The sequence below is a fragment of the Ammospiza nelsoni genome, unplaced genomic scaffold (genome assembly GCF_027579445.1).
Source record: "Ammospiza nelsoni isolate bAmmNel1 unplaced genomic scaffold, bAmmNel1.pri scaffold_40, whole genome shotgun sequence".
Taxonomy (NCBI): domain Eukaryota; kingdom Metazoa; phylum Chordata; class Aves; order Passeriformes; family Passerellidae; genus Ammospiza; species Ammospiza nelsoni.
The window spans coordinates 3,569,194-3,595,892 of NW_026683188.1; positions in this window are offsets into that span (position 1 = coordinate 3,569,194).

A 26,699-nucleotide genomic window follows, 5' to 3' on the forward strand; every position below is an offset into this window, starting at 1 on the left:
TTGGCAAGAAGCCTAACACCAGGCTGATTTACCTTCCCAGGGTTACTGTTAGGCTTAGGCCTAGGGCTAGGATTTTTAAAACTAGGAAGCCCTGGGCTCCAGGCACACTGCAGCTGTTTCAAGGCATCCCAAGGGGAGTACAAAAGTGCAACAACATGGCAGCTTTCACAGCTTTTTCCTTGGCACCATCCCTATACCTAGGCTGATTTATCTGCCTAGGGTTAGGGTTAGGCTTCAGCCTAGGGCTTGGATTTCTTTAACCAGGAAGCCCTGAGTTCCAGGCTTACTTCATCTGCCAAAGGCATCCCAAAGGGAGTGCAGAAGTGCCACAACATGGCTGCTTTCACGGCTTTTCCCTTAGGAAGAACCCTAATACCCGGCTGATTTACCTTCCTAGGGTTACTGTTAGGCTTAGGCCTAGGACTTTTAAAACCAGGAAGCCCTGGGCTCCAGGCACACTGCAGCTGCGAAAGGCCTCCCAAGGGGAGCGCAAAAGTGACGCAACTTGGCTGCCACCACTGATATTTCCATGAGACCATCCCGAACCATAGGCTGATTTTCCTTCCTAGGGTTAAGGTTTGAGTTACGCCTAGGGTAAGGCTCTATTAACCAGAAAGCCCTGAGTTCCAAGAACACAGCAGCTGCGAAGGACTAGCCAAGAAGAGCGCAAAAGTAGCACAACATGCCTGCCTCCACAGCTTTTTCCTTGGGGACATGCCTAATTCCTGGCTGATTTGCCTTTCTCGTCTTAGGGTTGGGGTTCGGCCTAGGGCTAGGATTTTTAAAATCAGGAAGCCCTGAGTTCCAGGCACACTGCAGCTGTGAAAGGCATCCAAAAGGGAGTGCAAAAGTGCCACAACATGGCTGCTTTCACGGCTTTTTCCTTGGCAAGAAGCCTAACACCAGGCTGATTTACCTTCCAGGGTTACTGTTAGGCTTAGGCCTAGGGCTAGGATTTTGAAACTAGGAAGCCCTGGGCTCCAGGCACACTGCAGCTGTTCAAGGCATCCCAAGGGGAGTACAAAAGTGCAACAACATGGCAGCTTTCACAGCTTTTTCCTTGGCACCATCCCTATACCTAGGCTGATTTATCTGCCTAGGGTTAGGGTTAGGCTTCAGCCTAGGGCTTGGATTTCTTTAACCAGGAAGCCCTGAGTTCCAGGCTTACTTCATCTGCCAAAGGCATCCCAAAGGGAGTGCAGAAGTGCCACAACATGGCTGCTTTCACGGCTTTTCCCTTAGGAAGAACCCTAATACCCGGCTGATTTACCTTCCTAGGGTTACTGTTAGGCTTAGGCCTAGGACTTTTAAAACCAGGAAGCCCTGGGCTCCAGGCACACTGCAGCTGCGAAAGCATCCCAAGGGGAGCGCAAAAGTGACGCAACTTGGCTGCCACCACTGATATTTCCATGAGACCATCCCGAACCATAGGTTGATTTTCCTTCCTAGGCTTAAGGTTTGAGTTACGCCTAGGGTAAGGGCTCTATTAACCAGAAAGCCCTGAGTTCCAAGAACACAGCAGCTGCGAAGGACTAGCCAAGAAGAGCGCAAAAGTACCACAACATGCCTGCCTCCACAGCTTTTTCCTTGGGGACATGCCTAATTCCTGGCTGATTTGCCTTTCTCGTCTTAGGGTTGGGGTTTGGCCTAGGGCTAGGATTTTTAAAATCAGGAAGCCCTGAGTTCCAGGCACACTGGAGCTGTGAAAGGCATCCAAAAGGGAGTGCAAAAGTGCCACAACATGGCTGCTTTCACGGCTTTTTCCTTGGCAAGAAGCCTAACACCAGGCTGATTTACCTTCCCAGGGTTACTGTTAGGCTTAGGCCTAGGGCTAGGATTTTTAAAACTAGGAAGCCCTGGGCTCCAGGCACACTGCAGCTGTTCAAGGCATCCCAAGGGGAGTACAAAAGTGCAACAACATGGCAGCTTTCACAGCTTTTTCCTTGGCACCATCCCTATACCTAGGCTGATTTATCTGCCTAGGGTTAGGGTTAGGGTTCAGCCTAGGGCTTGGATTTCTTTAACCAGGAAGCCCTGAGTTCCAGGCTTACTTCATCTGCCAAAGGCATCCCAAAGGGAGTGCAGAAGTGCCACAACATGGCTGCTTTCACGGCTTTTCCCTTAGGAAGAACCCTAATACCCGGCTGATTTACCTTCCTAGGGTTACTGTTAGGCTTAGGCCTAGGACTTTTAAAACCAGGAAGCCCTGGGCTCCAGGCACACTGCAGCTGCGAAAGGCATCCCAAGGGGAGGCGCAAAAGTGACGCAACTTGGCTGCCACCACTGATATTTCCATGAGACCATCCCGAACCATAGGTTGATTTTCCTTCCTAGGGTTAAGGTTTGAGTTACGCCTAGGGTAAGGGCTCTATTAACCAGAAAGCCCTGAGTTCCAAGAACACAGCAGCTGCGAAGGACTAGCCAAGAAGAGCGCAAAAGTAGCACAACATGCCTGCCTCCACAGCTTTTTCCTTGGGGACATGCCTAATTCCTGGCTGATTTGCCTTTCTCGTCTTAGGGTTGGGGTTCGGCCTAGGGCTAGGATTTTTAAAATCAGGAAGCCCTGAGTTCCAGGCACACTGGAGCTGTGAAAGGCATCCAAAAGGGAGTGCAAAAGTGCCACAACATGGCTGCTTTCACGGCTTTTTCCTTGGCAAGAAGCCTAACACCAGGCTGATTTACCTTCCCAGGGTTACTGTTAGGCTTAGGCCTAGGGCTAGGATTTTTAAAACTAGGAAGCCCTGGGCTCCAGGCACACTGCAGCTGTTCAAGGCATCCCAAGGGGAGTACAAAAGTGCAACAACATGGCAGCTTTCACAGCTTTTTCCTTGGCACCATCCCTATACCTAGGCTGATTTATCTGCCTAGGGTTAGGGTTAGGCTTCAGCCTAGGCTTGGATTTCTTTAACCAGGAAGCCCTGAGTTCCAGGCTTACTTCATCTGCCAAAGGCATCCCAAAGGAGTGCAGAAGTGCCACAACATGGCTGCTTTCACGGCTTTTCCCTTAGGAAGAACCCTAATACCCGGCTGATTTACCTTCCTAGGGTTACTGTTAGGCTTAGGCCTAGGACTTTTAAAACCAGGAAGCCCTGGGCTCCAGGCACACTGCAGCTGCAAAAGGCATCCCAAGGGGAGCGCAAAAGTGACGCAACTTGGCTGCCACCACTGATATTTCATGAGACCATCCCGAACCATAGGCTGATTTTCCTTCCTAGGCTTAAGGTTTGAGTTACGCCTAGGGTAAGGGCTCTATTAACCAGAAAGCCCTGAGTTCCAAGAACACAGCAGCTGCGAAGGACTAGCCAAGAAGAGCGCAAAAGTACCACAACATGCCTGCCTCCACAGCTTTTTCCTTGGGGACATGCCTAATTCCTGGCTGATTTGCCTTTCTCGTCTTAGGGTTGGGGTTCGGCCTAGGGCTAGGATTTTTAAATCAGGAAGCCCTGAGTTCCAGGCACACTGGAGCTGTGAAAGGCATCCAAAAGGGAGTGCAAAAGTGCCACAACATGGCTGCTTTCACGGCTTTTTCCTTGGCAAGAAGCCTAACACCAGGCTGATTTACCTTCCCAGGGTTACTGTTAGGCTTAGGCCTAGGGCTAGGATTTTTAAAACTAGGAAGCCCTGGGCTCCAGGCACACTGCAGCTGTTCAAGGCATCCCAAGGGGAGTACAAAAGTGCAACAACATGGCAGCTTTCACAGCTTTTTCCTTGGCACCATCCCTATACCTAGGCTGATTTATCTGCCTAGGGTTAGGGTTAGGGTTCAGCCTAGGGCTTGGATTTCTTTAACCAGGAAGCCCTGAGTTCCAGGCTTACTTCATCTGCCAAAGGCATCCAAAGGGAGTGCAGAAGTGCCACAACATGGCTGCTTTCACGGCTTTTCCCTTAGGAAGAACCCTAATACCCGGCTGATTTACCTTCCTAGGGTTACTGTTAGGCTTAGGCCTAGGACTTTTAAAACCAGGAAGCCCTGGGCTCCAGGCACACTGCAGCTGCGAAAGGCATCCCAAGGGGGAGCGCAAAAGTGACGCAACTTGGCTGCCACCACTGATATTTCCATGAGACCATCCCGAACCATAGGCTGATTTTCCTTCCTAGGCTTAAGGTTTGAGTTACGCCTAGGGTAAGGGCTCTATTAACCAGAAAGCCCTGAGTTCCAAGAACACAGCAGCTGCGAAGGACTAGCCAAGAAGAGCGCAAAAGTAGCACAACATGCCTGCCTCCACAGCTTTTTCCTTGGGGACATGCCTAATTCCTGGCTGATTTGCCTTTCTCGTCTTAGGGTTGGGGTTCGGCCTAGGGCTAGGATTTTTAAAATCAGGAAGCCCTGAGTTCCAGGCACACTGGAGCTGTGAAAGGCATCCAAAAGGGAGTGCAAAAGTGCCACAACATGGCTGCTTTCACGGCTTTTTCCTTGGCAAGAAGCCTAACACCAGGCTGATTTACCTTCCCCAGGGTTACTGTTAGGCTTAGGCCTAGGGCTAGGATTTTTAAAACTAGGAAGCCCTGGGCTCCAGGCACACTGCAGCTGTTCAAGGCATCCCAAGGGGAGTACAAAAGTGCAACATACATGGCAGCTTTCACAGCTTTTTCCTTGGCACCATCCCTATACCTAGGCTGATTTATCTGCCTAGGGTTAGGGTTAGGGTTCAGCCTAGGGCTTGATTTCTTTAACCAGGAAGCCCTGAGTTCCAGGCTTACTTCATCTGCCAAAGGCATCCCAAAGGGAGTGCAGAAGTGCCACAACATGGCTGCTTTCACGGCTTTTCCTTAGGAAGAACCCTAATACCCCGGCTGATTTACCTTCCTAGGGTTACTGTTAGGCTTAGGCCTAGGACTTTTAAAACCAGGAAGCCCTGGGCTCCAGGCACACTGCAGCTGCGAAAGGCATCCCAAGGGGAGCGCAAAAGTGACGCAACTTGGCTGCCACCACTGATATTTCCATGAGACCATCCCGAACCATAGGCTGATTTTCCTTCCTAGGCTTAAGGTTTGAGTTACGCCTAGGGTAAGGGCTCTATTAACCAGAAAGCCCTGAGTTCCAAGAACACAGCAGCTGCGAAGGACTAGCCAAGAAGAGCGCAAAAGTAGCACAACATGCCTGCCTCCACAGCTTTTTCCTTGGGGACATGCCTAATTCCTGGCTGATTTGCCTTTCTCGTCATAGGGTTGGGTTCGGCCTAGGGCTAGGATTTTTAAAATCAGGAAGCCCTGAGTTCCAGGCACACTGGAGCTGTGAAAGGCATCCAAAAGGGAGTGCAAAAGTGCCACAACATGGCTGCTTTCACGGCTTTTTCCTTGGCAAGAAGCCTAACACCAGGCTGATTTACCTTCCCAGGGTTACTGTTAGGCTTAGGCCTAGGGCTAGGATTTTTGAAACTAGGAAGCCCTGGGCTCCAGGCACACTGCAGCTGTTCAAGGCATCCCAAGGGGGAGTACAAAAGTGCAACAACATGGCAGCTTTCACAGCTTTTTCCTTGGCACCATCCCTATACCTAGGCTGATTTATCTGCCTAGGGTTAGGGTTAGGCTTCAGCCTAGGGCTTGGATTTCTTTAACCAGGAAGCCCTGAGTTCCAGGCTTACTTCATCTGCCAAAGGCATCCCAAAGGGAGTGCAGAAGTGCCACAACATGGCTGCTTTCACGGCTTTTCCCTTAGGAAGAACCCCTAATACCCGGCTGATTTACCTTCCTAGGGTTACTGTTAGGCTTAGGCCTAGGACTTTTAAAACCAGGAAGCCCTGGGCTCCAGGCACACTGCAGCTGCGAAAGGCATCCCCAAGGGGAGCGCAAAAGTGACGCAACTTGGCTGCCACCACTGATATTTCCATGAGACCATCCCGAACCATAGGCTGATTTTCCTTCCTAGGCTTAAGGTTTGAGTTACGCCTAGGGTAAGGGCTCTATTAACCAGAAAGCCCTGAGTTCCAAGAACACAGCAGCTGCGAAGGACTAGCCAAGAAGAGCGCAAAAGTACCACAACATGCCTGCCTCCACAGCTTTTTCCTTGGGGACATGCCTAATTCCTGGCTGATTTGCCTTTCTCGTCTTAGGGTTGGGGTTCGGCCTAGGGCTAGGATTTTTAAAATCAGGAAGCCCTGAGTTCCAGGCACACTGGAGCTGTGAAAGGCATCCAAAAGGGAGTGCAAAAGTGCCACAACATGGCTGCTTTCACGGCTTTTTCCTTGGCAAGAAGCCTAACACCAGGCTGATTTACCTTCCCAGGGTTACTGTTAGGCTTAGGCCTAGGGCTAGGATTTTTAAAACTAGGAAGCCCTGGGCTCCAGGCACACTGCAGCTGTTCAAGGCATCCCAAGGGGAGTACAAAAGTGCAACAACATGGCAGCTTTCACAGCTTTTTCCTTGGCACCATCCCTATACCTAGGCTGATTTATCTGCCTAGGGTTAGGGTTAGGGTTCAGCCTAGGGCTGTGATTTCTTTAACCAGGAAGCCCTGAGTTCCAGGCTTACTTCATCTGCCAAAGGCATCCCAAAGGGAGTGCAGAAGTGCCACAACATGGCTGCTTTCACGGCTTTTCCCTTAGGAAGAACCCTAATACCCGGCTGATTTACCTTCCTAGGGTTACTGTTAGGCTTAGGCCTAGGACTTTTAAAACCAGGAAGCCCTGGGCTCCAGGCACACTGCAGCTGCGAAAGGCATCCCAAGGGGAGCGCAAAAGTGACGCAACCTTGGCTGCCACCACTGATATTTCCATGAGACCATCCCGAACCATAGGCTGATTTTCCTTCCTAGGCTTAAGGTTTGAGTTACGCCTAGGGTAAGGGCTCTATTAACCAGAAAGCCCTGAGTTCCAAGAACACAGCAGCTGCGAAGGACTAGCCAAGAAGAGCGCAAAAGTAGCACAACATGCCTGCCTCCACAGCTTTTTCCTTGGGGACATGCCTAATTCCTGGCTGATTTGCCTTTCTCGTCATAGGGTTGGGGTTCGGCCTAGGGCTAGGATTTTTAAAATCAGGAAGCCCTGAGTTCCAGGCACACTGGAGCTGTGAAAGGCATCCAAAAGGGAGTGCAAAAGTGCCACAACATGGCTGCTTTCACGGCTTTTTTCCTTGGCAAGAAGCCTAACACCAGGCTGATTTACCTTCCAGGGTTACTGTTAGGCTTAGGCCTAGGGCTAGGATTTTTGAAACTAGGAAGCCCTGGGCTCCAGGCACACTGCAGCTGTTCAAGGCATCCCAAGGGGAGTACAAAAGTGCAACAACATGGCAGCTTTCACAGCTTTTTCCTTGGCACCATCCCTATACCTAGGCTGATTTATCTGCCTAGGGTTAGGGTTAGGCTTCAGCCTAGGGCTTGGATTTCTTTAACCAGGAAGCCCTGAGTTCCAGGCTTACTTCATCTGCCAAAGGCATCCCAAAGGGAGTGCAGAAGTGCCACAACATGGCTGCTTTCACGGCTTTTCCCTTAGGAAGAACCCTAATACCCGGCTGATTTACCTTCCTAGGGTTACTGTTAGGCTTAGGCCTAGGACTTTTAAAACCAGGAAGCCCTGGGCTCCAGGCACACTGCAGCTGCGAAAGGCATCCCAAGGGGAGCGCAAAAGTGACGCAACTTGGCTGCCACCACTGATATTTCCATGAGACCATCCCGAACCATAGGCTGATTTTCCTTCCTAGGCTTAAGGTTTGAGTTACGCCTAGGTAAGGGCTCTATTAACCAGAAAGCCCTGAGTTCCAAGAACACAGCAGCTGCGAAGGACTAGCCAAGAAGAGCGCAAAAGTACCACAACATGCCTGCCTCCACAGCTTTTTCCTTGGGGACATGCCTAATTCCTGGCTGATTTGCCTTTCTCGTCTTAGGGTTGGGGTTCGGCCTAGGGCTAGGATTTTTAAAATCAGGAAGCCCTGAGTTCCAGGCACACTGGAGCTGTGAAAGGCATCCAAAAGGGAGTGCAAAAGTGCCACAACATGGCTGCTTTCACGGCTTTTTCCTTGGCAAGAAGCCTAACACCAGGCTGATTTACCTTCCCAGGGTTACTGTTAGGCTTAGGCCTAGGGCTAGGATTTTTTAAAACTAGGAAGCCCTGGGCTCCAGGCACACTGCAGCTGTTCAAGGCATCCCAAGGGGAGTACAAAAGTGCAACAACATGGCAGCTTTCACAGCTTTTTCCTTGGCACCATCCCTATACCTAGGCTGATTTATCTGCCTAGGGTTAGGGTTAGGGTTCAGCCTAGGGCTTGGATTTCTTTAACCAGGAAGCCCTGAGTTCCAGGCTTACTTCATCTGCCAAAGGCATCCCAAAGGGAGTGCAGAAGTGCCACAACATGGCTGCTTTCACGGCTTTTCCTTAGGAAGAACCCTAATACCCGGCTGATTTACCTTCCTAGGGTTACTGTTAGGCTTAGGCCTAGGACTTTTAAAACCAGGAAGCCCTGGGCTCCAGGCACACTGCAGCTGCGAAAGGCATCCCAAGGGGAGCGCAAAAGTGACGCAACTTGGCTGCCACCACTGATATTTCCATGAGACCATCCCGAACCATAGGTTGATTTTCCTTCCTAGGGTTAAGGTTTGAGTTACGCCTAGGGTAAGGGCTCTATTAACCAGAAAGCCCTGAGTTCCAAGAACACAGCAGCTGCGAAGGACTAGCAAGAAGAGCGCAAAAGTAGCACAACATGCCTGCCTCCACAGCTTTTTCCTTGGGGACATGCCTAATTCCTGGCTGATTTGCCTTTCTCGTCTTAGGGTTGGGGTTCGGCCTAGGGCTAGGATTTTTTAAAATCAGGAAGCCCTGAGTTCAGGCACACTGGAGCTGTGAAAGGCATCCAAAAGGGAGTGCAAAAGTGCCACAACATGGCTGCTTTCACGGCTTTTTCCTTGGCAAGAAGCCTAACACCAGGCTGATTTACCTTCCCAGGGTTACTGTTAGGCTTAGGCCTAGGGCTAGGATTTTTAAAACTAGGAAGCCCTGGGCTCCAGGCACACTGCAGCTGTTCAAGGCATCCCAAGGGGAGTACAAAAGTGCAACAACATGGCAGCTTTCACAGCTTTTTCCTTGGCACCATCCCTATACCTAGGCTGATTTATCTGCCTAGGGTTAGGGTTAGGCTTCAGCCTAGGGCTTGGATTTCTTTAACCAGGAAGCCCTGAGTTCCAGGCTTACTTCATCTGCCAAAGGCATCCCAAAGGGAGTGCAGAAGTGCCACAACATGGCTGCTTTCACGGCTTTTCCTTAGGAAGAACCCTAATACCCGGCTGATTTACCTTCCTAGGGTTACTGTTAGGCTTAGGCCTAGGACTTTTAAAACCAGGAAGCCCTGGGCTCCAGGCACACTGCAGCTGCGAAAGGCATCCAAGGGAGCGCAAAAGTGACGCAACTTGGCTGCCACCACTGATATTTCCATGAGACCATCCCGAACCATAGGCTGATTTTCCTTCCTAGGCTTAAGGTTTGAGTTACGCCTAGGGTAAGGGCTCTATTAACCAGAAAGCCCTGAGTTCCAAGAACACAGCAGCTGCGAAGGACTAGCCAAGAAGAGCGCAAAAGTACCACAACATGCCTGCCTCCACAGCTTTTTCCTTGGGGACATGCCTAATTCCTGGCTGATTTGCCTTTCTCGTCTTAGGGTTGGGGTTCGGCCTAGGGCTAGGATTTTTAAAATCAGGAAGCCCTGAGTTCCAGGCACACTGGAGCTGTGAAAGGCATCCAAAAGGGAGTGCAAAAGTGCCACAACATGGCTGCTTTCACGGCTTTTTCCTTGGCAAGAAGCCTAACACCAGGCTGATTTACCTTCCCAGGGTTACTGTTAGGCTTAGGCCTAGGGCTAGGATTTTTAAAACTAGGAAGCCCTGGGCTCCAGGCACACTGCAGCTGTTCAAGGCATCCCAAGGGGAGTACAAAAGTGCAACAACATGGCAGCTTTCACAGCTTTTTCCTTGGCACCATCCCTATACCTAGGCTGATTTATCTGCCTAGGGTTAGGGTTAGGGTTCAGCCTAGGGCTTGGATTTCTTTAACCAGGAAGCCCTGAGTTCCAGGCTTACTTCATCTGCCAAAGGCATCCCAAAGGGAGTGCAGAAGTGCCACAACATGGCTGCTTTCACGGCTTTTCCCTTAGGAAGAACCCTAATACCCGGCTGATTTACCTTCCTAGGGTTACTGTTAGGCTTAGGCCTAGGACTTTTAAAACCAGGAAGCCCTGGGCTCCAGGCACACTGCAGCTGCGAAAGGCATCCCAAGGGGGAGCGCAAAAGTGACGCAACTTGGCTGCCACCACTGATATTTCCATGAGACCATCCCGAACCATAGGCTGATTTTCCTTCCTAGGCTTAAGGTTTGAGTTACGCCTAGGGTAAGGGCTCTATTAACCAGAAAGCCCTGAGTTCCAAGAACACAGCAGCTGCGAAGGACTAGCCAAGAAGAGCGCAAAAGTACCACAACATGCCTGCCTCCACAGCTTTTTCCTTGGGGACATGCCTAATTCCTGGCTGATTTGCCTTTCTCGTCTTAGGGTTGGGGTTCGGCCTAGGGCTAGGATTTTTAAAATCAGGAAGCCCTGAGTTCCAGGCACACTGGAGCTGTGAAAGGCATCCAAAAGGGAGTGCAAAAGTGCCACAACATGGCTGCTTTCACGGCTTTTTCCTTGGCAAGAAGCCTAACACCAGGCTGATTTACCTTCCCAGGGTTACTGTTAGGCTTAGGCCTAGGGCTAGGATTTTTAAAACTAGGAAGCCCTGGGCTCCAGGCACACTGCAGCTGTTCAAGGCATCCCAAGGGGAGTACAAAAGTGCAACAACATGGCAGCTTTCACAGCTTTTTCCTTGGCACCATCCCTATACCTAGGCTGATTTATCTGCCTAGGGTTAGGGTTAGGGTTCAGCCTAGGGCTTGGATTTCTTTAACCAGGAAGCCCTGAGTTCCAGGCTTACTTCATCTGCCAAAGGCATCCCAAAGGGAGTGCAGAAGTGCCACAACATGGCTGCTTTCACGGCTTTTCCCTTAGGAAGAACCCTAATACCCGGCTGATTTACCTTCTAGGGTTACTGTTAGGCTTAGGCCTAGGACTTTTAAAACCAGGAAGCCCTGGGCTCCAGGCACACTGCAGCTGCGAAAGGCATCCCAAGGGGGAGCGCAAAAGTGACGCAACTTGGCTGCCACCACTGATATTTCCATGAGACCATCCCGAACCATAGGTTGATTTTCCTTCCTAGGGTTAAGGTTTGAGTTACGCCTAGGGTAAGGGCTCTATTAACCAGAAAGCCCTGAGTTCCAAGAACACAGCAGCTGCGAAGGACTAGCCAAGAAGAGCGCAAAAGTAGCACAACATGCCTGCCTCCACAGCTTTTTCCTTGGGGACATGCCTAATTCCTGGCTGATTTGCCTTTCTCGTCTTAGGGTTGGGGTTCGGCCTAGGGCTAGGATTTTTAAAATCAGGAAGCCCTGAGTTCCAGGCACACTGGAGCTGTGAAAGGCATCCAAAAGGGAGTGCAAAAGTGCCACAACATGGCTGCTTTCACGGCTTTTTCCTTGGCAAGAAGCCTAACACCAGGCTGATTTACCTTCCCAGGGTTACTGTTAGGCTTAGGCCTAGGGCTAGGATTTTTAAAACTAGGAAGCCCTGGGCTCCAGGCACACTGCAGCTGTTCAAGGCATCCCAAGGGGGAGTACAAAAGTGCAACAACATGGCAGCTCTTCACAGCTTTTTCCTTGGCACCATCCCTATACCTAGGCTGATTTATCTGCCTAGGGTTAGGGTTAGGCTTCAGCCTAGGGCTTGGATTTCTTTAACAGGAAGCCCTGAGTTCCAGGCTTACTTCATCTGCCAAAGGCATCCCAAAGGGAGTGCAGAAGTGCCACAACATGGCTGCTTTCACGGCTTTTCCCTTAGGAAGAACCCTAATACCCGGCTGATTTACCTTCCTAGGGTTACTGTTAGGCTTAGGCCTAGGACTTTTAAACCAGGAAGCCCTGGGCTCCAGGCACACTGCAGCTGCGAAAGGCATCCCAAGGGGGAGCGCAAAAGTGACGCAACTTGGCTGCCACACTGATATTTCCATGAGACCATCCCGAACCATAGGCTGATTTTCCTTCCTAGGCTTAAGGTTTGAGTTACGCCTAGGGTAAGGGCTCTATTAACCAGAAAGCCCTGAGTTCCAAGAACACAGCAGCTGCGAAGGACTAGCCAAGAAGAGCGCAAAAGTACCACAACATGCCTGCCTCCACAGCTTTTTCCTTGGGGACATGCCTAATTCCTGGCTGATTTGCCTTTCTCGTCTTAGGGTTGGGGTTCGGCCTAGGGCTAGGATTTTTAAAATCAGGAAGCCCTGAGTTCCAGGCACACTGGAGCTGTGAAAGGCATCCAAAAGGGAGTGCAAAAGTGCCACAACATGGCTGCTTTCACGGCTTTTTCCTTGGCAAGAAGCCTAACACCAGGCTGATTTACCTCCCAGGGTTACTGTTAGGGCTTAGGCCTAGGGCTAGGATTTTTAAAACTAGGAAGCCCTGGGCTCCAGGCACACTGCAGCTGTTCAAGGCATCCAAGGGGAGTACAAAAGTGCAACAACATGGCAGCTTTCACAGCTTTTTCCTTGGCACCATCCCTATACCTAGGCTGATTTATCTGCCTAGGGTTAGGGTTAGGGTTCAGCCTAGGGCTTGGATTTCTTTAACCAGGAAGCCCTGAGTTCCAGGCTTACTTCATCTGCCAAAGGCATCCCAAAGGGAGTGCAGAAGTGCCACAACATGGCTGCTTTCACGGCTTTTCCCTTAGGAAGAACCCTAATACCCGGCTGATTTACCTTCCTAGGGTTACTGTTAGGCTTAGGCCTAGGACTTTTAAAACCAGGAAGCCCTGGGCTCCAGGCACACTGCAGCTGCGAAAGGCATCCCAAGGGGGAGCGCAAAAGTGACGCAACTTGGCTGCCACCACTGATATTTCCATGAGACCATCCCGAACCATAGGCTGATTTTCCTTCCTAGGCTTAAGGTTTGAGTTACGCCTAGGGTAAGGGCTCTATTAACCAGAAAGCCCTGAGTTCCAAGAACACAGCAGCTGCGAAGGACTAGCCAAGAAGAGCGCAAAAGTACCACAACATGCCTGCCTCCACAGCTTTTTCCTTGGGGACATGCCTAATTCCTGGCTGATTTGCCTTTCTCGTCTTAGGGTTGGGGTTCGGCCTAGGGCTAGGATTTTTAAAATCAGGAAGCCCTGAGTTCCAGGCACACTGGAGCTGTGAAAGGCATCCAAAAGGGAGTGCAAAAGTGCCACAACATGGCTGCTTTCACGGCTTTTTCCTTGGCAAGAAGCCTAACACCAGGCTGATTTACCTTCCCAGGGTTACTGTTAGGCTTAGGCCTAGGGCTAGGATTTTTAAAACTAGGAAGCCCTGGGCTCCAGGCACACTGCAGCTGTTCAAGGCATCCCAAGGGGAGTACAAAAGTGCAACAACATGGCAGCTTTCACAGCTTTTTCCTTGGCACCATCCCTATACCTAGGCTGATTTATCTGCCTAGGGTTAGGGTTAGGGTTCAGCCTAGGGCTTGGATTTCTTTAACCAGGAAGCCCTGAGTTCCAGGCTTACTTCATCTGCCAAAGGCATCCCAAAGGGAGTGCAGAAGTGCCACAACATGGCTGCTTTCACGGCTTTTCCCTTAGGAAGAACCCTAATACCGGCTGATTTACCTTCCTAGGGTTACTGTTAGGCTTAGGCCTAGGACTTTTAAAACCAGGAAGCCCTGGGCTCCAGGCACACTGCAGCTGCGAAAGGCATCCCAAGGGGAGCGCAAAAGTGACGCAACTTGGCTGCCACCACTGATATTTCCATGAGACCATCCCGAACCATAGGCTGATTTTCCTTCCTAGGCTTAAGGTTTGAGTTACGCCTAGGGTAAGGGCTCTATTAACCAGAAAGCCCTGAGTTCCAAGAACACAGCAGCTGCGAAGGACTAGCCAAGAAGAGCGCAAAAGTAGCACAACATGCCTGCCTCCACAGCTTTTTCCTTGGGGACATGCCTAATTCCTGGCTGATTTGCCTTTCTCGTCATAGGGTTGGGGTTCGGCCTAGGGCTAGGATTTTTAAAATCAGGAAGCCCTGAGTTCCAGGCACACTGGAGCTGTGAAAGGCATCCAAAAGGGAGTGCAAAAGTGCCACAACATGGCTGCTTTCACGGCTTTTTCCTTGGCAAGAAGCCTAACACCAGGCTGATTTACCTTCCAGGGTTACTGTTAGGCTTAGGCCTAGGGCTAGGATTTTTGAAACTAGGAAGCCCTGGGCTCCAGGCACACTGCAGCTGTTCAAGGCATCCCAAGGGGAGTACAAAAGTGCAACAACATGGCAGCTTTCACAGCTTTTTTCCTTGGCACCATCCCTATACCCTAGGCTGATTTATCTGCCTAGGGTTAGGGTTAGGCTTCAGCCTAGGGCTTGGATTTCTTTAACCAGGAAGCCCTGAGTTCCAGGCTTACTTCATCTGCCAAAGGCATCCCAAAGGGAGTGCAGAAGTGCCACAACATGGCTGCTTTCACGGCTTTTCCCTTAGGAAGAACCCTAATACCCGGCTGATTTACCTTCCTAGGGTTACTGTTAGGCTTAGGCCTAGGACTTTTAAAACCAGGAAGCCCTGGGCTCCAGGCACACTGCAGCTGCGAAAGGCATCCCAAGGGGAGCGCAAAAGTGACGCAACTTGGCTGCCACCACTGATATTTCCATGAGACCATCCCGAATCATAGGCTGATTTTCCTTCCTAGGCTTAAGGTTTGAGTTACGCCTAGGGTAAGGGCTCTATTAACCAGAAAGCCCTGAGTTCCAAGAACACAGCAGCTGCGAAGGACTAGCCAAGAAGAGCGCAAAAGTACCACAACATGCCTGCCTCCACAGCTTTTTCCTTGGGGACATGCCTAATTCCTGGCTGATTTGCCTTTCTCGTCTTAGGGTTGGGGTTCGGCCTAGGGCTAGGATTTTTAAAATCAGGAAGCCCTGAGTTCCAGGCACACTGGAGCTGTGAAAGGCATCCAAAAGGGAGTGCAAAAGTGCCACAACATGGCTGCTTTCACGGCTTTTTCCTTGGCAAGAAGCCTAACACCAGGCTGATTTACCTTCCCAGGGTTACTGTTAGGCTTAGGCCTAGGGCTAGGATTTTTAAAACTAGGAAGCCCTGGGCTCCAGGCACACTGCAGCTGTTCAAGGCATCCCAAGGGGAGTACAAAAGTGCAACAACATGGCAGCTTTCACAGCTTTTTCCTTGGCACCATCCCTATACCTAGGCTGATTTATCTGCCTAGGGTTAGGGTTAGGGTTCAGCCTAGGGCTGTGATTTCTTTAACCAGGAAGCCCTGAGTTCCAGGCTTACTTCATCTGCCAAAGGCATCCCAAAGGGAGTGCAGAAGTGCCACAACATGGCTGCTTTCACGGCTTTTCCCTTAGGAAGAACCCTAATACCCGGCTGATTTACCTTCCTAGGGTTACTGTTAGGCTTAGGCCTAGGACTTTTAAAACCAGGAAGCCCTGGGCTCCAGGCACACTGCAGCTGCGAAAGGCATCCCAAGGGGAGCGCAAAAGTGACGCAACTTGGCTGCCACCACTGATATTTCCATGAGACCATCCCGAACCATAGGCTGATTTTCCTTCCTAGGCTTAAGGTTTGAGTTACGCCTAGGGTAAGGGCTCTATTAACCAGAAAGCCCTGAGTTCCAAGAACACAGCAGCTGCGAAGGACTAGCCAAGAAGAGCGCAAAAGTAGCACAACATGCCTGCCTCCACAGCTTTTTCCTTGGGGACATGCCTAATTCCTGGCTGATTTGCCTTTCTCGTCATAGGGTTGGGGTTCGGCCTAGGGCTAGGATTTTTAAAATCAGGAAGCCCTGAGTTCCAGGCACACTGGAGCTGTGAAAGGCATCCAAAAGGGAGTGCAAAAGTGCCACAACATGGCTGCTTTCACGGCTTTTTCCTTGGCAAGAAGCCTAACACCAGGCTGATTTACCTTCCCAGGGTTACTGTTAGGCTTAGGCCTAGGGCTAGGATTTTTGAAACTAGGAAGCCCTGGGCTCCAGGCACACTGCAGCTGTTCAAGGCATCCCAAGGGGAGTACAAAAGTGCAACAACATGGCAGCTTTCACAGCTTTTTCCTTGGCACCATCCCTATACCTAGGCTGATTTATCTGCCTAGGGTTAGGGTTAGGCTTCAGCCTAGGGCTTGGATTTCTTTAACCAGGAAGCCCTGAGTTCCAGGCTTACTTCATCTGCCAAAGGCATCCCAAAGGGAGTGCAGAAGTGCCACAACATGGCTGCTTTCACGGCTTTTCCCTTAGGAAGAACCCTAATACCCGGCTGATTTACCTTCCTAGGGTTACTGTTAGGCTTAGGCCTAGGACTTTTAAAACCAGGAAGCCCTGGGCTCCAGGCACACTGCAGCTGCGAAAGGCATCCCAAGGGGAGCGCAAAAGTGACGCAACTTGGCTGCCACCACTGATATTTCCATGAGACCATCCCGAACCATAGGCTGATTTTCCTTCCTAGGCTTAAGGTTTGAGTTACGCCTAGGGTAAGGGCTCTATTAACCAGAAAGCCCTGAGTTCCAAGAACACAGCAGCTGCGAAGGACTAGCCAAGAAGAGCGCAAAAGTACCACAACATGCCTGCCTCCACAGCTTTTTCCTTGGGGACATGCCTAATTCCTGGCTGATTTGCCTTTCTCGTCTTAGGGTTGGGGTTTGGCCTAGGGCTAGGATTTTTAAAATCAGGAAGCCCTGAGTTCCAGGCACACTGGAGCTGTGAAAGGCATCCAAAAGGGAGTGCAAAAGTGCCACAACATGGCTGCTTTCACGGCTTTTTCCTTGGCAAGAAGCCTAACACCAGGCTGATTTACCTTCCCAGGGTTACTGTTAGGCTTAGGCCTAGGGCTAGGATTTTTAAAACTAGGAAGCCCTGGGCTCCAGGCACACTGCAGCTGTTCAAGGCATCCCAAGGGGAGTACAAAAGTGCAACAACATGGCAGCTTTCACAGCTTTTTCCTTGGCACCATCCCTATACCTAGGCTGATTTATCTGCCTAGGGTTAGGGTTAGGGTTCAGCCTAGGGCTTGGATTTCTTTAACCAGGAAGCCCTGAGTTCCAGGCTTACTTCATCTGCCAAAGGCATCCCAAAGGGAGTGCAGAAGTGCCACAACATGGCTGCTTTCACGGCTTTTCCCTTAGGAAGAACCCTAATACCCGGCTGATTTACCTTCCTAGGGTTACTGTTAGGCTTAGGCCTAGGACTTTTAAAACCAGGAAGCCCTGGGCTCCAGGCACACTGCAGCTGCGAAAGGCATCCCAAGGGGAGCGCAAAAGTGACGCAACTTGGCTGCCACCACTGATATTTCCATGAGACCATCCCGAACCATAGGTTGATTTTCCTTCCTAGGGTTAAGGTTTGAGTTACGCCTAGGGTAAGGGCTCTATTAACCAGAAAGCCCTGAGTTGCAAGAACACAGCAGCTGCGAAGGACTAGCCAAGAAGAGCGCAAAAGTAGCACAACATGCCTGCCTCCACAGCTTTTTCCTTGGGGACATGCCTAATTCCTGGCTGATTTGCCTTTCTCGTCTTAGGGTTGGGGTTCGGCCTAGGGCTAGGATTTTTAAAATCAGGAAGCCCTGAGTTCCAGGCACACTGGAGCTGTGAAAGGCATCCAAAAGGGAGTGCAAAAGTGCCACAACATGGCTGCTTTCACGGCTTTTTCCTTGGCAAGAAGCCTAACACCAGGCTGATTTACCTTCCCAGGGTTACTGTTAGGCTTAGGCCTAGGGCTAGGATTTTTGAAACTAGGAAGCCCTGGGCTCCAGGCACACTGCAGCTGTTCAAGGCATCCCAAGGGGAGTACAAAAGTGCAACAACATGGCAGCTTTCACAGCTTTTTCCTTGGCACCATCCCTATACCTAGGCTGATTTATCTGCCTAGGGTTAGGGTTAGGGTTCAGCCTAGGGCTTGGATTTCTTTAACCAGGAAGCCCTGAGTTCCAGGCTTACTTCATCTGCCAAAGGCATCCCAAAGGGAGTGCAGAAGTGCCACAACATGGCTGCTTTCACGGCTTTTCCCTTAGGAAGAACCCTAATACCCGGCTGATTTACCTTCCTAGGGTTACTGTTAGGCTTAGGCCTAGGACTTTTAAAACCAGGAAGCCCTGGGCTCCAGGCACACTGCAGCTGCGAAAGGCATCCCAAGGGGAGCGCAAAAGTGACGCAACTTGGCTGCCACCACTGATATTTCCATGAGACCATCCCGAACCATAGGCTGATTTTCCTTCCTAGGCTTAAGGTTTGAGTTACGCCTAGGGTAAGGGCTCTATTAACCAGAAAGCCCTGAGTTCCAAGAACACAGCAGCTGCGAAGGACTAGCCAAGAAGAGCGCAAAAGTACCACAACATGCCTGCCTCCACAGCTTTTTCCTTGGGGACATGCCTAATTCCTGGCTGATTTGCCTTTCTCGTCTTAGGGTTGGGGTTCGGCCTAGGGCTAGGATTTTTAAAATCAGGAAGCCCTGAGTTCCAGGCACACTGGAGCTGTGAAAGGCATCCAAAAGGGAGTGCAAAAGTGCCACAACATGGCTGCTTTCACGGCTTTTTCCTTGGCAAGAAGCCTAACACCAGGCTGATTTACCTTCCCAGGGTTACTGTTAGGCTTAGGCCTAGGGCTAGGATTTTTAAAACTAGGAAGCCCTGGGCTCCAGGCACACTGCAGCTGTTCAAGGCATCCCAAGGGGAGTACAAAAGTGCAACAACATGGCAGCTTTCACAGCTTTTTCCTTGGCACCATCCCTATACCTAGGCTGATTTATCTGCCTAGGGTTAGGGTTAGGGTTCAGCCTAGGGCTTGGATTTCTTTAACCAGGAAGCCGTGAGTTCCAGGCTTACTTCATCTGCCAAAGGCATCCCAAAGGGAGTGCAGAAGTGCCACAACATGGCTGCTTTCACGGCTTTTCCCTTAGGAAGAACCCTAATACCCGGCTGATTTACCTTCCTAGGGTTACTGTTAGGCTTAGGCCTAGGACTTTTAAAACCAGGAAGCCCTGGGCTCCAGGCACACTGCAGCTGCGAAAGGCATCCCAAGGGGAGCGCAAAAGTGACGCAACTTGGCTGCCACCACTGATATTTCCATGAGACCATCCCGAACCATAGGCTGATTTTCCTTCCTAGGCTTAAGGTTTGAGTTACGCCTAGGGTAAGGGCTCTATTAACCAGAAAGCCCTGAGTTCCAAGAACACAGCAGCTGCGAAGGACTAGCCAAGAAGAGCGCAAAAGTAGCACAACATGCCTGCCTCCACAGCTTTTTCCTTGGGGACATGCCTAATTCCTGGCTGATTTGCCTTTCTCGTCTTAGGGTTGGGGTTCGGCCTAGGGCTAGGATTTTTAAAATCAGGAAGCCCTGAGTTCCAGGCACACTGGAGCTGTGAAAGGCATCCAAAAGGGAGTGCAAAAGTGCCACAACATGGCTGCTTTCACGGCTTTTTCCTTGGCAAGAAGCCTAACACCAGGCTGATTTACCTTCCCAGGGTTACTGTTAGGCTTAGGCCTAGGGCTAGGATTTTTGAAACTAGGAAGCCCTGGGCTCCAGGCACACTGCAGCTGTTCAAGGCATCCCAAGGGGAGTACAAAAGTGCAACAACATGGCAGCTTTCACAGCTTTTTCCTTGGCACCATCCCTATACCTAGGCTGATTTATCTGCCTAGGGTTAGGGTTAGGCTTCAGCCTAGGGCTTGGATTTCTTTAACCAGGAAGCCCTGAGTTCCAGGCTTACTTCATCTGCCAAAGGCATCCCAAAGGGAGTGCAGAAGTGCCACAACATGGCTGCTTTCACGGCTTTTCCCTTAGGAAGAACCCTAATACCCGGCTGATTTACCTTCCTAGGGTTACTGTTAGGCTTAGGCCTAGGACTTTTAAAACCAGGAAGCCCTGGGCTCCAGGCACACTGCAGCTGCGAAAGGCATCCCAAGGGGAGCGCAAAAGTGACGCAACTTGGCTGCCACCACTGATATTTCCATGAGACTATCCCGAACCATAGGCTGATTTTCCTTCCTAGGCTTAAGGTTTGAGTTACGCCTAGGGTAAGGGCTCTATTAACCAGAAAGCCCTGAGTTCCAAGAACACAGCAGCTGCGAAGGACTAGCCAAGAAGAGCGCAAAAGTACCACAACATGCCTGCCTCCACAGCTTTTTCCTTGGGGACATGCCTAATTCCTGGCTGATTTGCCTTTCTCGTCTTAGGGTTGGGGTTCGGCCTAGGGCTAGGATTTTTAAAATCAGGAAGCCCTGAGTTCCAGGCACACTGGAGCTGTGAAAGGCATCCAAAAGGGAGTGCAAAAGTGCCACAACATGGCTGCTTTCACGGCTTTTTCCTTGGCAAGAAGCCTAACACCAGGCTGATTTCCCTTCCCAGGGTTACTGTTAGGCTTAGGCCTAGGGCTAGGATTTTTAAAACTAGGAAGCCCTGGGCTCCAGGCACACTGCAGCTGTTCAAGGCATCCCAAGGGGAGTACAAAAGTGCAACAACATGGCAGCTTTCACAGCTTTTTCCTTGGCACCATCCCTATACCTAGGCTGATTTATCTGCCTAGGGTTAGGGTTAGGGTTCAGCCTAGGGCTTGGATTTCTTTAACCAGGAAGCCCTGAGTTCCAGGCTTACTTCATCTGCCAAAGGCATCCCAAAGGGAGTGCAGAAGTGCCACAACATGGCTGCTTTCACGGCTTTTCCCTTAGGAAGAACCCTAATACCCGGCTGATTTACCTTCCTAGGGTTACTGTTAGGCTTAGGCCTAGGACTTTTAAAACCAGGAAGCCCTGGGCTCCAGGCACACTGCAGCTGCGAAAGGCATCCCAAGGGGAGCGCAAAAGTGACGCAACTTGGCTGCCACCACTGATATTTCCATGAGACCATCCCGAACCATAGGCTGATTTTCCTTCCTAGGCTTAAGGTTTGAGTTACGCCTAGGGTAAGGGCTCTATTAACCAGAAAGCCCTGAGTTCCAAGAACACAGCAGCTGCGAAGGACTAGCCAAGAAGAGCGCAAAAGTAGCACAACATGCCTGCCTCCACAGCTTTTCTTGGGGACATGCCTAATTCCTGGCTGATTTGCCTTTCTCGTCTTAGGGTTGGGGTTCGGCCTAGGGCTAGGATTTTTAAAATCAGGAAGCCCTGAGTTCCAGGCACACTGCAGCTGTGAAAGGCATCCAAAAGGGAGTGCAAAAGTGCCACAACATGGCTGCTTTCACGGCTTTTTCCTTGGCAAGAAGCCTAACACCAGGCTGATTTACCTTCCCAGGGTTACTGTTAGGCTTAGGCCTAGGGCTAGGATTTTTAAAACTAGGAAGCCCTGGGCTCCAGGCACACTGCAGCTGTTCAAGGCATCCCAAGGGGAGTACAAAAGTGCAACAACATGGCAGCTTTCACAGCTTTTTCCTTGGCACCATCCCTATACCTAGGCTGATTTATCTGCCTAGGGTTAGGGTTAGGGTTCAGCCTAGGGCTTGGATTTCTTTAACCAGGAAGCCCTGAGTTCCAGGCTTACTTCATCTGCCAAAGGCATCCCAAAGGGAGTGCAGAAGTGCCACAACATGGCTGCTTTCACGGCTTTTCCCTTAGGAAGAACCCTAATACCCGGCTGATTTACCTTCCTAGGGTTACTGTTAGGCTTAGGCCTAGGACTTTTAAAACCAGGAAGCCCTGGGCTCCAGGCACACTGCAGCTGCGAAAGGCATCCCAAGGGGAGCGCAAAAGTGACGCAACTTGGCTGCCACCACTGATATTTCCATGAGACCATCCCGAACCATAGGCTGATTTTCCTTCCTAGGCTTAAGGTTTGAGTTACGCCTAGGGTAAGGGCTCTATTAACCAGAAAGCCCTGAGTTCCAAGAACACAGCAGCTGCGAAGGACTAGCCAAGAAGAGCGCAAAAGTAGCACAACATGCCTGCCTCCACAGCTTTTTCCTTGGGGACATGCCTAATTCCTGGCTGATTTGCCTTCCTCGTCATAGGGTTGGGGTTCGGCCTAGGGCTAGGATTTTTAAAAGCAGGAAGCCCTGAGTTCCAGGCACACTGCAGCTGTGAAAGGCATCCAAAAGGGAGTGCAAAAGTGCCACAACATGGCTGCTTTCACGGCTTTTTCCTTGGCAAGAAGCCTAACACCAGGCTGATTTACCTTCCCAGGGTTACTGTTAGGCTTAGGCCTAGGGCTAGGATTTTTGAAACTAGGAAGCCCTTAGCTCCAGGCACACTGCAGCTGTTCAAGGCATCCCAAGGGGAGTACAAAAGTGCAACAACATGGCAGCTTTCACAGCTTTTTCCTTGGCACCATCCCTATACCTAGGCTGATTTATCTGCCTAGGGTTAGGGTTAGGGTTCAGCCTAGGGCTTGGATTTCTTTAACCAGGAAGCCGTGAGTTCCAGGCTTACTTCATCTGCCAAAGGCATCCCAAAGGGAGTGCAGAAGTGCCACAACATGGCTGCTTTCACGGCTTTTCCCTTAGGAAGAACCCTAATACCCGGCTGATTTACCTTCCTAGGGTTACTGTTAGGCTTAGGCCTAGGACTTTTAAAACCAGGAAGCCCTGGGCTCCAGGCACACTGCAGCTGCGAAAGGCATCCCAAGGGGAGCGCAAAAGTGACGCAACTTGGCTGCCACCACTGATATTTCCATGAGACCATCCCGAACCATAGGTTGATTTTCCTTCCTAGGCTTAAGGTTTGAGTTACGCCTAGAGTAAGGGCTCTATTAACCAGAAAGCCCTGAGTTGCAAGAACACAGCAGCTGCGAAGGACTAGCCAAGAAGAGCGCAAAAGTAGCACAACATGCCTGCCTCCACAGCTTTTTCCTTGGGGACATGCCTAATTCCTGGCTGATTTGCCTTTCTCGTCTTAGGGTTGGGGTTCGGCCTAGGGCTAGGATTTTTAAAATCAGGAAGCCCTGAGTTCCAGGCACACTGGAGCTGTGAAAGGCATCCAAAAGGGAGTGCAAAAGTGCCACAACATGGCTGCTTTAACGGCTTTTTCCTTGGCAAGAAGCATAACACCAGGCTGATTTACCTTCCCAGGGTTACTGTTAGGCTTAGGCCTAGGGCTAGGATTTTTAAAACTAGGAAGCCCTGGGCTCCAGGCACACTGCAGCTGTTCAAGGCATCCCAAGGGGAGCGCAAAAGTGACGCAACTTGGCTGCCACCACTGATATTTCCATGAGACCATCCCGAACCATAGGCTGATTTTCCTTCCTAGGCTTAAGGTTTGAGTTACGCCTAGGGTAAGGGCTCTATTAACCAGAAAGCCCTGAGTTCCAAGAACACAGCAGCTGCGAAGGACTAGCCAAGAAGAGCGCAAAAGTAGCACAACATGCCTGCCTCCACAGCTTTTTCCTTGGGGACATGCCTAATTCCTGGCTGATTTGCCTTTCTCGTCTTAGGGTTGGGGTTCGGCCTAGGGCTAGGATTTTTAAAATCAGGAAGCCCTGAGTTCCAGGCACACTGCAGCTGTGAAAGGCATCCAAAAGGGAGTGCAAAAGTGCCACAACATGGCTGCTTTCACGGCTTTTTCCTTGGCAAGAAGCCTAACACCAGGCTGATTTACCTTCCCAGGGTTACTGTTAGGCTTAGGCCTAGGGCTAGGATTTTTGAAACTAGGAAGCCCTTAGCTCCAGGCACACTGCAGCTGTTCAAGGCATCCCAAGGGGAGTACAAAAGTGCAACAACATGGCAGCTTTCACAGCTTTTTCCTTGGCACCATCCCTATACCTAGGCTGATTTATCTGCCTAGGGTTAGGGTTAGGCTTCAGCCTAGGGCTTGGATTTCTTTAACCAGGAAGCCCTGAGTTCCAGGCTTACTTCATCTGCCAAAGGCATCCCAAAGGGAGTGCAGAAGTGCCACAACATGGCTGCTTTCACGGCTTTTCCCTTAGGAAGAGCCCTAATACCCGGCTGATTTACCTTCCTAGGGTTACTGTTAGGCTTAGGCCTAGGACTTTTAAAACCAGGAAGCCCTGGGCTCCAGGCACACTGCAGCTGCGAAAGGCATCCCAAGGGGAGCGCAAAAGTGACGCAACTTGGCTGCCACCACTGATATTTCCATGAGACCATCCCGAACCATAGGCTGATTTTCCTTCCTAGGCTTAAGGTTTGAGTTACGCCTAGAGTAAGGGCTCTATTAACCAGAAAGCCCTGAGTTCCAAGAACACAGCAGCTGCGAAGGACTAGCCAAGAAGAGCGCAAAAGTAGCACAACATGCCTGCCTCCACAGCTTTTTCCTTGGGGACATGCCTAATTCCTGGCTGATTTGCCTTTCTCGTCTTAGGGTTGGGGTTCGGCCTAGGGCTAGGATTTTTAAAATCAGGAAGCCCTGAGTTCCAGGCACACTGGAGCTGTGAAAGGCATCCAAAAGGGAGTGCAAAAGTGCCACAACATGGCTGCTTTCACGGCTTTTTCCTTGGCAAGAAGCCTAACACCAGGCTGATTTACCTTCCCAGGGTTACTGTTAGGCTTAGGCCTAGGGCTAGGATTTTTGAAACTAGGAAGCCCTGGGCTCCAGGCACACTGCAGCTGTTCAAGGCATCCCAAGGGGAGTACAAAAGTGCAACAACATGGCAGCTTTCACAGCTTTTTCCTTGGCACCATCCCTATACCTAGGCTGATTTATCTGCCTAGGGTTAGGGTTAGGCTTCAGCCTAGGGCTTGGATTTCTTTAACCAGGAAGCCCTGAGTTCCAGGCTTACTTCATCTGCCAAAGGCATCCCAAAGGGAGTGCAGAAGTGCCACAACATGGCTGCTTTCACGGCTTTTCCCTTAGGAAGAACCCTAATACCCGGCTGATTTACCTTCCTAGGGTTACTGTTAGGCTTAGGCCTAGGACTTTTAAAACCAGGAAGCCCTGGGCTCCAGGCACACTGCAGCTGCGAAAGGCATCCCAAGGGGAGCGCAAAAGTGACGCAACTTGGCTGCCACCACTGATATTTCCATGAGACCATCCCGAACCATAGGCTGATTTTCCTTCCTAGGGTTAAGGTTTGAGTTACGCCTAGGGTAAGGGCTCTATTAACCAGAAAGCCCTGAGTTCCAAGAACACAGCAGCTGCGAAGGACTAGCCAAGAAGAGCGCAAAAGTAGCACAACATGCCTGCCTCCACAGCTTTTTCCTTGGGGACATGCCTAATTCCTGGCTGATTTGCCTTTCTCGTCTTAGGGTTGGGGTTCGGCCTAGGGCTAGGATTTTTAAAATCAGGAAGCCCTGAGTTCCAGGCACACTGCAGCTGTGAAAGGCATCCAAAAGGGAGTGCAAAAGTGCCACAACATGGCTGCTTTCACGGCTTTTTCCTTGGCAAGAAGCCTAACACCAGGCTGATTTACCTTCCCAGGGTTACTGTTAGGCTTAGGCCTAGGGCTAGGATTTTTGAAACTAGGAAGCCCTGGGCTCCAGGCACACTGCAGCTGTTCAAGGCATCCCAAGGGGAGTACAAAAGTGCAACAACATGGCAGCTTTCACAGCTTTTTCCTTGGCACCATCCCTATACCTAGGCTGATTTATCTGCCTAGGGTTAGGGTTAGCGTTCAGCCTAGGGCTTGGATTTCTTTAACCAGGAAGCCCTGAGTTCCAGGCTTACTTCATCTGCCAAAGGCATCCCAAAGGGAGTGCAGAAGTGCCACAACATGGCTGCTTTCACGGCTTTTCCCTTAGGAAGAACCCTAATACCCGGCTGATTTACCTTCCTAGGGTTACTGTTAGGCTTAGGCCTAGGACTTTTAAAACCAGGAAGCCCTGGGCTCCAGGCACACTGCAGCTGCGAAAGGCATCCCAAGGGGAGCGCAAAAGTGACGCAACTTGGCTGCCACCACTGATATTTCCATGAGACCATCCCGAACCATAGGCTGATTTTCCTTCCTAGGCTTAAGGTTTGAGTTACGCCTAGGGTAAGGGCTCTATTAACCAGAAAGCCCTGAGTTGCAAGAACACAGCAGCTGCGAAGGACTAGCCAAGAAGAGCGCAAAAGTAGCACAACATGCCTGCCTCCACAGCTTTTTCCTTGGGGACATGCCTAATTCCTGGCTGATTTGCCTTTCTCGTCTTAGGGTTGGGGTTCGGCCTAGGGCTAGGATTTTTAAAATCAGGAAGCCCTGAGTTCCAGGCACACTGCAGCTGTGAAAGGCATCCAAAAGGGAGTGCAAAAGTGCCACAACATGGCTGCTTTCATGGCTTTTTCCTTGGCAAGAAGCCTAACACCAGGCTGATTTACCTTCCCAGGGTTACTGTTAGGCTTAGGCCTAGGGCTAGGATTTTTAAAACTAGGAAGCCCTGGGCTCCAGGCACACTGCAGCTGTTCAAGGCATCCCAAGGGGAGTACAAAAGTGCAACAACATGGCAGCTTTCACAGCTTTTTCCTTGGCACCATCCCTATACCTAGGCTGATTTATCTGCCTAGGGTTAGGGTTAGGGTTCAGCCTAGGGCTTGGATTTCTTTAACCAGGAAGCCCTGAGTTCCAGGCTTACTTCATCTGCCAAAGGCATCCCAAAGGGAGTGCAGAAGTGCCACAACATGGCTGCTTTCACGGCTTTTCCCTTAGGAAGAACCCTAATACCCGGCTGATTTACCTTCCTAGGGTTACTGTTAGGCTTAGGCCTAGGACTTTTAAAACCAGGAAGCCCTGGGCTCCAGGCACACTGCAGCTGCGAAAGGCATCCCAAGGGGAGCGCAAAAGTGACGCAACTTGGCTGCCACCACTGATATTTCCATGAGACCA